Source organism: Meriones unguiculatus, chromosome 12 (genome assembly GCF_030254825.1).
Source record: "Meriones unguiculatus strain TT.TT164.6M chromosome 12, Bangor_MerUng_6.1, whole genome shotgun sequence".
Classification (NCBI taxonomy): Eukaryota; Metazoa; Chordata; class Mammalia; order Rodentia; family Muridae; genus Meriones; species Meriones unguiculatus.
Genome location: NC_083360.1, coordinates 55,177,355 through 55,189,371, shown reverse-complemented (window position 1 = coordinate 55,189,371; position 12,017 = coordinate 55,177,355). Strand labels below are relative to the sequence as shown.

Genomic DNA, 12,017 nt, shown 5'->3' with positions numbered 1-12,017 from the left:
AGATTTAATAACCCATCTCCTCATCCCCATCCCAATGTAGGCATTGCTTATGATGTTCTAGGTTGTGATGAATAACTTGAACTTAATGCCATAGGAAGGATGCTAGGACTTTCCATTATAGAGACCCTGCAGTTTATTCATGATACTACTCTGTCTTAATGCTGTTTCCTATGCGTCAGAAGAGGCAGGCTGGATCAAATGATGCACTATGCTTCTGGCTTTACTGACACAGTGTTGCTAAGCTCCTTAAGAGGGTAACGAATCATTTTGCTCTTTAATTATCTGAGTTTCAGTTTTAGGGGTAGGCATAAATATTTTTCAGAAAGACATCGTTTATGTCTCCCCATTGTATTTGCTTGTGTGTGTGTGATGGTGCTGGGAATTGCTCCCAGGCCTTACACATGCTAAATAACCACTTGGTCACTGAACCAGATCCCCAGACCATGCTGGTATATTAAGTTGTTACCACTGTAGACTTACTGAGTAAATTCCTGAGCCTTAGCATCGATTCCTGTTCTGAGTGATCTTTGGAAACAAACACACTGAATACCCCACCTGGGTGTGTTTTTTAAGTAGCAAAATGCGAAAAGATGGAACTACAGCACAGTGGTTTGAAAGAGAGGAAGAGCTGAAGCAGATCCTCAGATGAATCCTTCCTGTCAGTGACAAAACAACAGCCATCTTCACCTTTATCACCTAGGCTTGTTTGTCTTTTAAGACCACAAACATGACAGAACGTTACTTAGCAAATTTAGAACTAGAAGAAAAATGTACCTCATAATATTTTTGCCTGAAAACAACTCATCGTTCTGACCTATCTTAAGTGCCTAGTCCTTCATAATGAATTTTCAATCTGGTAAGTTGTCAATTAATATCCAGCATGAATATTTTCCTTTTTGTCCCATCTTCTTTCTTATGACTGAATTTCAATGGCTGTCCAGTATTTTACCAAATGTTTTGTATTGATATTTCTGTTGGCCATTGTTTCTCCTGGCCAGCACACATTGTGTGTGTATATCTTGCGATTAGGAATGTGAAGCTTTGCTGAACATTTTCATGGAAATAGTTCTCTCTCTCTGTCTCTCTCTCTCAAACACACACACATACTCACACTCATTCACTAACTCATTACTTGGTTACATCTCTGTTTGTACTTTTCTTTTTAGAGATAGTTCATTATGTAACCTAGGCTGTCCTCAAATATGAGTTCTTGTCTTAGCTTCTTGGCTGCCAGGATTAGAAGTATATACATCACACTTGGCTTTATAAAAGTGACTTCTGGTGGTACAAAGATTTTCAGGTTTTGTGTCTTTTGAAACACATTTCCAACTTGTGATCCAGAGGATGAGTATGTGATAGCCATGATCCTGGAGAAGATTAGAGTCATTGACTGGCTTGTTTTCTCTTTGTTCAGTTTAGAAATAATATCTAGGTTTTGTCAGCTTGATAAACCAATTCACTACCTTATTGTTTTCTGTTTTATTTTTATTTTTTTGCAGTCTCATAAATCTATTTGACACTCATTGTTTGCTTTCCTGCACATTGACTGTGATATCAGAGACATGGGTTCCCAAGGATAAAGCTCATTTGGTAAATATGGACACAGACATGCAATATGGGAGTCAGCTTTGCTAAGCCTTATATCAATGGGCATATTTGGAGTGCTCATCTCCTTCATGGAAAGTTATCTGATATCTTTGAGTCCCTAGAAGGAACATGTCTTTAAGCCTGATCCAATGGTGATGGCTGGCATGTTCTCAGGGGGCTGCCAATCTTCTTACCACCCTTCCTTGTGAAAGTCATTCAGTTAGGTCCAAGTTGCAATGGGATGCACCATATATATATATTTTTTAATGTGGATTTCTCTAAATGCTGTAGTGACAATTTCTTCCTTATGTGTTTGTAAGTAATTGTTCCTATTGCATGGAATGTCTCTTTATTTTCTTCCTAGGGAATTTCATTCATTAGCTATTGTACTTTATATATTGGATACTCTGTCATGTTTATAACAAATGTACCTTAACTTTGTTTATTGGCCTTTCTTATTTTTAAATTTGTTATTAGAATTTAAATTATTTTATGTGTATTGATATATATATATATGCACACACACATATATATGTATGTATATGTTTGTGAAGTATGTGTGTGCAATGCCAGCAGAGGACAGAAGAGGAAGTCAGATCCCTGGGATTGTAGTTAAAGACAGTCATGAGCTGTCATATGGGTGCTTGGAATTAAATCAGGGTCCTCTGGAAGAACAGCCTGTGCTCTTAACTGCTAAACTCTTTAGTGATTTTTTTTTTAACCATGTAGAGTTTTTATTTGTAATATTTAATAGCTTTCTCCTGGCCTTTGATGGCCTTTCCCCTATTATTCTTCTGCATTTAGAATTAGAACATAATTTTCTCTCCTAAGAGTTCTGTCGGAATACTTTGATATCTTTTTTGCTCTCATTCTTGTTTCATGTATCAGTCTTCATTAAAGTGTTTCTTTATTTGGAGAGGAACGTATCTGAAAATATTAAATAATTTAAAAATACCAATGCGTTTAAACCCACCATAAAAACCCAGGTACTATGTTTCCAGAAGATTTGATTAAAATATCATAAATTTACAACCAAGACTCACATTCACATAGATCAATAGATAATACAAACTTCTAAACTATGAGGCCTCCTATGATGTAAGGTCTTTTTATATTTTGTTTTTGTTTTTAGTGTTTGTTTGACACATGGTCTCACTATCTAGTCCTGGCTGGCATGGGATTGGCTGTGTAAATGAGGCTGGCCTCGAATTTACAGAGATCTCCCAAACTCTTCTTCATTAGTGCTGGAAGTAAAGGAATGTGCCACCATGCAGAGCTATTTGGCTATTTTTGATTTTAAAATTCAGCTTCGATGCCTTTATTATTAGAACACAGTATAAAATTTATTGAAATTCTTGATAACAGGCTACATTTGAAAAAGATGCTGTTAATTTTGTAACTCAAAAATTTAAATACATTAAAACATTCTGAAAAATTTCACTTTTGTGCAGTGTTTAGAATGAGAGGGAAAGACATAGAAAAGGGGACAGAGAGAACAGGGCAGAGAGACAGAGAGAGAGAGAGAGAGAAAGAGAGAGAGATATCCAGCTCCATGGCCCATGGTGGTCTTGAATTTTTACTCTTACTCTCTCAACTTCTCCAATAGCTGAGGTTATGGGACTGTACCAAACTTTCAACCTTATTTTGTAAGCTCACACTTTAATTTGTGATACATGATTGTGGTATAAGGTAAGGCTCTAAATAGATGTAAAAGAAATTTTTATCCATAAACCATTCTCTAAACATTTGTTCCTTCCTCAGTTAAGCTTTAGATATGTTTAAAAAGTCTCTTTAGAAGGCATGCCCTCTACCTTGTATCTTTTTCTTTTAAACAGTTTTCTCTGTGCTAATTTTTCCTGCTTATTCTGTGACATGAACTTATACTGTTCCTTATGTTTTGGATAAGAGATGGTGTTTAGGTTTTTGTCTAACATCATAGAAGTTACTCATGTTCTGGGAATGATATTTTATATGGAAATATTTATATGAATTCTATAATGATAAAACTTCCTTTTTAATTTACAACTTCAAAATGAAAGACAAAACAAGCTGCTTTTCTTTTTAGAAAGGTTTTTTGTTTGTTTTTTTAGCAGAGAGTGTTGGCTCCTCATTAATTCAGTTTTCTTAGTTCTAGAATATTCTCTCAATTTATTTTTTAGTTGAAGAAAAAACATTCTATGTTTATCTGCTTAAGTGTTGGTTTTACCTCTTCTTTTAAATATTTGTTTTTATTAATGGTTTTAATTTAAGACAATTTCTTAGACAGCTCTATATCAAACATGAACACTGACATAAATGGATATTTATCGTGTACTTGGTACATGACTGGTTATGCAGTGGCTATTGTAAGCAAGAAAATTTGGAGAAGAGTGTTTGGTTTCCAGTAATTAGCCCCTCATTCTGGTCTTTTAGACATGTGCCAGTGGCTCTCTTTCTTTGTGAAATAGAGCGTAGTTTTCAGTGTGCTCTATCCATGTTCCACTAAATGACCCAAACATTCAAGTTCTGCATGCTGAGCAGTAGTTATGCCTGAATTAATTTACATGTTTCAAGGTCACTAAGTTTGCTCATATTGTATTTTTGTCATTTTAACCATCTCTTAATTTGAATAGAACAAATAGTTGCTACTGTGTCTCAGCCATGAAGAAGGAGGTGGTGATAAAGATCAGGTTGTTTTCTTTGGGCTCACACCCTGGTGCAGACATAGTATATAACAACACACAGCACCAGTCATCAGAGACATAGAAAACAATGTGGCAAGACCACCCATTGGGGTTGAATCATTGTTGAATTAGAGATAGGGTCCAGGCAGGGCTTTGAGAAGGGATGGGAAAAGAGAGCCCAGAAAACCTCCAGTGCTATGCAGCAGTTTGCATAGCTTCTCTTCTTCCACTAGTTTGAAAAGCGAATTTCCCTTACTAGGTCTGTTTCTAGGCCTTCTAGACCATGCCCCTCCTTTGTCTGCATGCCACTCTGGGGCCAGATGCACCTCTGCCCTCTCATATTCTTACAGCTGGTGCTGTAACCACCAGTGATAGCTACTGAAGCAGAAAAAGAAAGGTCATTCAGTTCCTCTGCCCATTCCATGGCCTGGTCTAGTTTGTGGACTCTTCTTCTTAAACTCTGGGGTGCACTTGAATGTAAGCTCCCATTACTTCCTTTAACATGGATGCTCACACAACCTGAGAAGTCAGCATCTGCTTCCCAGTCCATGCACTTGGAATCCTTACTTCAGCCATGCTGAGTTTTCTTTGCCCCAAATTGACTACATATGATTAGTGACTACTCAGCTGGCTAGACAAGTGCTTCTGTATTACCTTTCTTTTTCTTATGTTAGAAAATTAAGAGAAAATATTTATTTTATTCAAAGCCAGAGGAAGGACAAAATGGTATGTTAGAAATCATTGTGTGTCCTTTCTTTTGGCGTGGCTTTCTGGATGGATCAAGATTTGAATTCCTACTGTGTAACCTCTGTGATCCTTGACTGTTGTTCATTTTTTAAAAGAAGTATGGTGAGTGTGGGGGTGGTGTGTGTTGTCTGTGTTCGTGCTCATGGTGGTTTTGGTGATACTAGTTTGGTGCATGTGGTTTGTGAATGTGCAGGTGCTGTGTACATGAGGAGCCAGAATGGGGCCTCATGTGTTCTCCTCTTTGCTCTCTGCCATACTGCCTAACATAGGGTGTTTCACTGAACTGGATGCTTAGGGGTTTGGCTATTTTGACTAGCTAGTGAGTGTCATTGCCCTGCCTCTGTCTTAACAGCCATGGCTAGCTGTTAATATAAGTACTGGATATTTGGACTCAGGTCATCATGCCTATGGATGATTCTTATATTCTTAACCACTGAGCCATCTGGCCTTAATTTCTTTTTTTTTTTTTTTTTTAAATCTCAAAAACTGAAGCAATAGGGATGTCCAACTTTTTTTTACAGTGTTTCTGGGATCGTTAAATGAGATAATGCACTTAAGAAATAGCATGCCTTACTTGTGTGAGATCAGTGACTGAAGCGATTTTCATCTTTTGCTATCTTGGTAAAATTACCTTGGCCATACATTTTACCTTTCACTTAAAACTGTAAAAATGGAGTAGCTGTTGATCTTTTTTTTTGTGTGTGAGGTAAATGAAAATAAACAAATCAGAAGAGGGTCAGATGTTTGCTAACAGTACTTTTCAGAATATTACTGATTTTTAGATACATTTTACAAATAAAAAATAAATGATGAACCAGGAAGAGAGGCCAAGTGCTTGGAGCATAAATGTAAGGAATTGAGTGCAACCTCCAGAAGCCATGTAGAGAAGTCTTGCCATGGTGCTACACTTTTGTCATCCCAGTCCTGGGGAGGCAGAAGTGGAGTCTCCCTAGGGATTGCCAGGCTGATGAGAGACTGTCTCAGAAAAGTCAGGTGGATGACACTTGAGGAATGACACTGAAGGTTGCCCTCTTGTTTACACATGCATGTGCATATATGTGCATGTAGACCTATATTTAGGAACACAGACTTCCACATGTGTGGACACACACATGTATAGATGTGCACACATGCACACACACTCAGTATGAGTCCTTAAGTTTTACACATACAATTTCAAAACAATTTAATTTCCAATATTCATGTTTAGAAGTCCATGTAAAATTCTCCCTAAACACGTTTCTTTGTTTGTTGTTTTGAGTATGTGAAAACCACATTGATATATTTCCACATTATAACTTACTGATGTGAAGGTCAGTAAAGAATATACAAATAGAAATAAGAGAATGGCAAGAGAAAGAATTCATTCTGACATTCCTCTTCAAAATGAATTAGAAAAAAAACAAAAAAAAAAAACAAAAAACATCCACTATTGTATATCCTCTTTGACTGCTGTGTGCAAAGCATTAGAAACTTAGTGCATACCTATTGGAGAGTCAAGGCAGAAAGAGAAGCAAGAGCTTGAAACCAGCCTGTGCTACATAGTTGGGTTTGAAGCTGGCCTGAGCTACCTAAAAACACTTGGTTTCATAAAAACCTTAGAGAAAAAATTGAAAAAACAAAAAGCCTCAAGTTTGTTTTATCAGTTGAGAAATTATACCTAGGATTTTATATGGCAGACAAATTAAATTTTTAAAATGGAAGACAGAAACCTTTAAAATAAATATTTAATGTTGAGTTTATTTTCATTCTGTTTCATATTAGGAATGGTGCATTCTCCTGAATCCAGATGTTCTCCCATGTCTATAATTCCATCTCCTGAACCTGTAGGAACTAGAGGCAGTGGGATACTGCCATGCCATAGAAGGTTTCTACTTCAGCAAAGCCATCTGTCCAAGGCTGCAGAAGAACAAAGTGACATGCTTTCACTGTTGTCCTTCAAAGCTTTTTCCTTTTTGTTTTGTTTTTACCTCTGTTTGCTTGGCCTGGGAATGAACCATAGAGAAGATGCTAAGTCAGTTATCTTATATACAAAAGAAGAATAGGAAATGATGAAAAAAGTCTACTATATCATGGAGTTCTGTAGAAAATGACTGATGGATATTGCCTTGGTTTGCTCTGTGATGCCCTTCATAACACTGACTGAAAGCAGCATGGGGAGGAAAACGTTGATTTCAGTGCATTTCCAGGTCATATTCCATCACTGTCAGAACTCATGGCAAGAACTCAAGTATACCACGGAGGAATGGTCAGGGCAAGCTTCTTACTGGCTTGCTCTTGGCTCAGTGCCTAGTTCTTGCACTAAGCTGGCTTTCTTACATATTCAAGATGCATCTGCATATGCCTGGATCCGCTCATATCAAAAATCAAGCGAGACGCACTGGTCTGGGGGCAGCAAGTCTTCAGTGGAGGTTTCTTCTTCCCATGCGATTCTTGGTTGCATTACATGACAATACGAAACTGGTCAGGACAGAAATTAAAGTGAGTAGAGTACTAACATGAAATAGAAAGCTATGTTAATTTCGTTTCATGTACTGTTTTCAGTTCTGAGGTAGTGTGCATCATTATTCAGTTTCCGGAAATATGAAGCCTTATAAGAAAAAGGGTGAAGAAAGGAGGAAAGGGAAGGAGAACAATGGGGAAGAAATAGCTAATAGAGGTAGGGAGTTGACCAAGGTAGATAAATGAATATACACCAGTTCAGAGAAACACTGAGTATCCAATCCAGTCTTCTGCAGACACAGTGTTTTACAGTTCAAAGACTTCATATTTAAAGCAGACTAGAAGTCTTGTGATCCTGTAGTGTGACATAAACTTACAGAACACCACGTATTAACAAGACACTCATGCTGTCATGAGTACTACTTTCCTCTTTCTCATCCTTGACAGTCCACTGAAGCTTTGCTTAGTTGCATTTCTGAGATATGCAGATATGCGGCTTTTGGGATAGTTTCCATATTGATCCTTTTACCCCTGGGTACTCACTGCTTGTTTTCCTCCTAATTTTTATGTTGTGGAGTATTGTTTGGCTGCCATGGGTCATTTGTGTTTTTGTTCTGCTTTTGTGACTTCAAAACTCCACTGCTTCCCACTGTTGGATTTCATTGTCTTCAGTGACTTTCCAAATCAATTCTCTAGTCAGGGAAATGGAAGGAACTGGGTCAGTACAGACATTTTTATTGGTCATTTTCATGGTAGAGTCTGTAAATATGTTCAGGTTTCCTTACCAGTCACGAGTCATGTGCATAGATCACATGCACACACACACACACACACACACACACACACACACACAATTTCTTGCACTGTTCACATTTTATGCACATGTCTGAAGATTGCGGGCACTTTTCATTACTGCCCTTTTAGCTGTCATGCTGTCTGGATGATTTTATTGGACATTACTAAGGTAGAAAATAGATACAGATAAATTACAACTTGTACCCATTTCCAACTGTCAAGAAAAACTGAAGGAAAAGTAGAAGTACTGTGATTTGGCAAGTCGTTTTTTGCCAGATTAGTGTATGTAAATGTTTTTTTCCCCCCAGTGAAACTTTCTGTGAGGTTTTGCAGTGTTTACAACAGCTGACTCATAAAAGAAACACTGCTGAAGTGAATAGCCAAGCATTTCCAAAATGATAAGATTCATTCTGTGCTGGGAAGAGATGGAGCATGTGTGGGTTTTTTTTCTGAGTCGGTAGCAATGATATGTGTGATTCAGAAGGACTTGGCATTCAGAGGAATGTAGTGTGTGTTTATGAGGAAGCTTAGCAAGCTTTAATTTTGCTCACCTTGCCGTTTCTCTTCCTGAAATGACTAGATTTGCTGATTTCGGCGAGGGTTTTCTTCTTAATTGTATGTGGACTCTGTAATCTTTAGTCCAGCCACAGAGCATGCTTACATAATGTATTCCTCAGGCAATTTCATAATGGTGTAATGGAAGCCAGCCAAGTGTACTTTGACACAGAGTAGGCAAGACTTTTAATTTTTTATCCAACATAGTTAGCATTTAACCCTGTTAGACATTCTAGGATGCAGCAGGGTGGACCCAGGAGAGCTACTGATCAGAAATGGAAGACCTGAGACAGGTGCGAAGTCCTGGGAGCTATGTGAGGCCTTCATGACAGATGTATTCTCTCACTCTTGCATCCTCTAAAAAGAATTAGAAAACAGAAGAAAAGCCATCCTTTAAAAGGGATCCATGGCCCAAGACTTCAGGGCTCACTTGGCTTGCAACAGATTAAGCCTTTAATAGCCCAGCTCTATGGCTCCCTCCATTCCTCCTCCCACCTTTCCCTCCCATTCTGCCTCCTTTCTTCTTTCCCTTCTCTTGCCTTCCTTCTTCCTTATTTTAAGAAAAGCAGACTGGTGTGTTTTGGTTTCCTGCTACTGGGGTAGTCTATCATCTAGAGCAGGGCTTCTCAATCTTCCTAAAGCTGCAACCCTTCAATAGGGTTTCTCATGTTGTGGTGACACCCCCAACCATAAAATTATTTTGATGCTACTTCATAACTGTAATTTTGGTACTATTATGAATTGTAATTTAAATATCTGATACATAACCTCTGTGAAATGGTGGTTCGAATTCCCCCAACTCCAAAGGGGTCAGAACTCACAGGTTAAGAACCTCTGATCTAGAGGATGATGTAGAGGAAAAGAATTCCGCCTAGTTAGGCAGGCTTATAGATACCCATCTCATCCAGCAGCTGAACTCCAGGTACCTAACTTCTCAGCGCACCGTCTCCTTAGGGAGTGGTGTAGGTCAAGGCTCTGCCTTTGGTTTTAAGTCTGCCCTCTCCTCATGTCTCATTGGCAACATGCTGTGCACTGTGGATCACATGAAGGGCTAGTTAATACAATTGGGGATGATGTGGACTGCAGCACGGCCAGTTTCCTTTCAAGTATGCAGCACACACTTCAGTGCATTATACAAATGCTTTTTCAAAATGTGATTGTGAACTGGATAACGGATGTAAACTGTGTACACAGATCAGGTCAAATGCATCTAAAAATGTGTTTTCCCCCCAAACCTAATTTAAAATAGAAAGGAAACTTGATTTGGACAGCTTATACCTTGTTTATGGGGAACTGAGGAGGCTAGTGTTCGGGCTATCTGATGAGATTCCTATCGATCAGATGGCATGCCTTTCAATATTCAAAATGTTACAGCTGAAGCCCAGTGCCTTCCTGTACAACCTGTCTACACATGTGGGCTGACCCTCAGTGTTTTTTTTAGTTAAAGAAAATCTTTGAACATGGTTATCACTGTTAAAAAGAACCCTTAGATCATTGAAATTTTATTCACTATTTCATTTTTCTGTCTTCTAGGGTTGTATCACATTTTCTATAGAAATATAGCATTGAGGACAGGTTTTATGTGGAAGAATAGGATCTTTATCAAGTTAGAGCAATCTAAATATGTCCATCTGTATTATATTTATTGTGAGGTTTAGTTAAAATAACATATCTCATATTTCAGCTCAGTGCTTGGCACACAATAAAACCTCCAGTAAAAATTATTTTATTTATTTATTATCAACTGCAGACAGACATGCTAGAGATATTTTTTCCCACCAGATTCATCTACAGAACAATTAAACATTGCAGGCCCATTTGTTCTTACCTGTAGCATGTAGGAGTAGGGGCTGATCAGGTTTCCACACTTTCCAAGTATGTATCTACTTGTAGATCTGGGTCCTGTGTATCCTAAAGCATATCTGTATCATATTCTGATTTCTTGATTCACTATTGTTTCTGTGCACTCTTCTGAAGATGGCAGGAGTATCAATAAGTATTCTCTCTTTTATCACTTGGCTTTTTAGATCTGTTTTAGTTGAAAATAGCTTTACAAATTTACACCACACAGCAGTTTTGAATGGAAGTAAAACAAAGCGGTTTAAACTGTGGTTATAAAAGTCAAACTCCCTCGGTCCACAGTCCAGCTCTCCTCTCTCAGCCATGAGACTGTGAAAAGCTTACTCTGCTGTGTTTGATCATCTGAAAAAAGAAGGTAATGATATTATTAAGGGATTAAAAATTTTAAATTGCTAATATATATAATATAAGAAAAGCTATAAAAAGCAGTGTAAGGAAAATATAGGAGGTAAATCTACCTGAGAGTCTTTTTTTAACAATATTTAATATTTTTATTAATTCTTGGAGAATTTAAGACAATGTGTCTTACTCATATACCCCCCCCCCACGTCTTTCTCCAATTCCACCAAGGTCTAGCCTTGCCTTGTGTCTGTTTTCCTTCTCTTCTGTGTTTTGGTTTGGTTTTGTATTTTATCAAAAAAACTTTTTTAGAAGAGATTATTTTATAGCAAATGTCCTGGTCCTTTGGTTTTTACAGTCTTTTTGCCTCCTCTTCCAAAATGTTCCTCAAGCCTTACTTGTAGGTCTTGTGTTGTATATGGGCACTGTACTGTCTACATTTGGGCCAGGTGTGGTTTTCTGTAAGGATCTCCTGTCTGCTCCAAGAGGAAGCTTTGTTGATAAGGAGTGAGAGCTAAACTTATCTGTTAGTAGAATGCTGTTACAAATTATACTGGTTTATGAAAGTGGCAGTAATGGGTTCTTCTCTAAGTTCCATGGCCATACCAGCCATTGGTAGTTAGCTAAATTTACAGCCATGCATGGATTCTTCCTATTGAGTGGGTCTTAAGTTCAATTACATGATTGTTGGTTACCCCAGGGTATAAGTGCCACTGTTGTTACCCATCCAGATATTTTACCATGCTGGTCATTGTTGTGGCTCATTGGCATTATAGCCAGATAGGACTACTGATTGCTTTTCTTCATGAGCAGCTTTCATGCCTCCTTGTGAGACTACAGAATTAATTCTCAATTGAGGAGGCTTCCATATCAGATCCAGCTCAGTTCCTCCAAACCCTGTGTCATAAGTATGTGTGTCTTCAGCAATAAGTGATTACCTCCTTTTTCTGGGAGCTACCACGGGCAGTGACAATGATCTATCCCCTTATGGGGGTCTTTAGACACCATCACTAACAACTAGAAAGGAGG

General features: G+C 38.0%; 1 protein-coding gene and 1 long non-coding RNA gene across 39 annotated transcripts in view; one reads left to right on the top strand and one right to left on the bottom strand.

Annotated features, from left to right (window-relative positions):
- The window catches only part of Ptprd (protein tyrosine phosphatase receptor type D), a 2,581,289-nt gene that overhangs the window by 2,049,115 nt on the left and 520,157 nt on the right, over positions 1-12,017 (top strand). The gene's annotated exons all lie outside the window — the stretch shown is intronic.
- LOC132646823 (uncharacterized) lies at positions 6,521-10,894 on the bottom strand. The gene is made up of 4 exons (XR_009585135.1): positions 10,618-10,894; positions 8,786-9,146; positions 7,983-8,131; positions 6,521-7,457 (listed from the first exon to the last, which is right to left on the bottom strand). It is a non-coding gene; the product is annotated as an uncharacterized LOC132646823 (long non-coding RNA).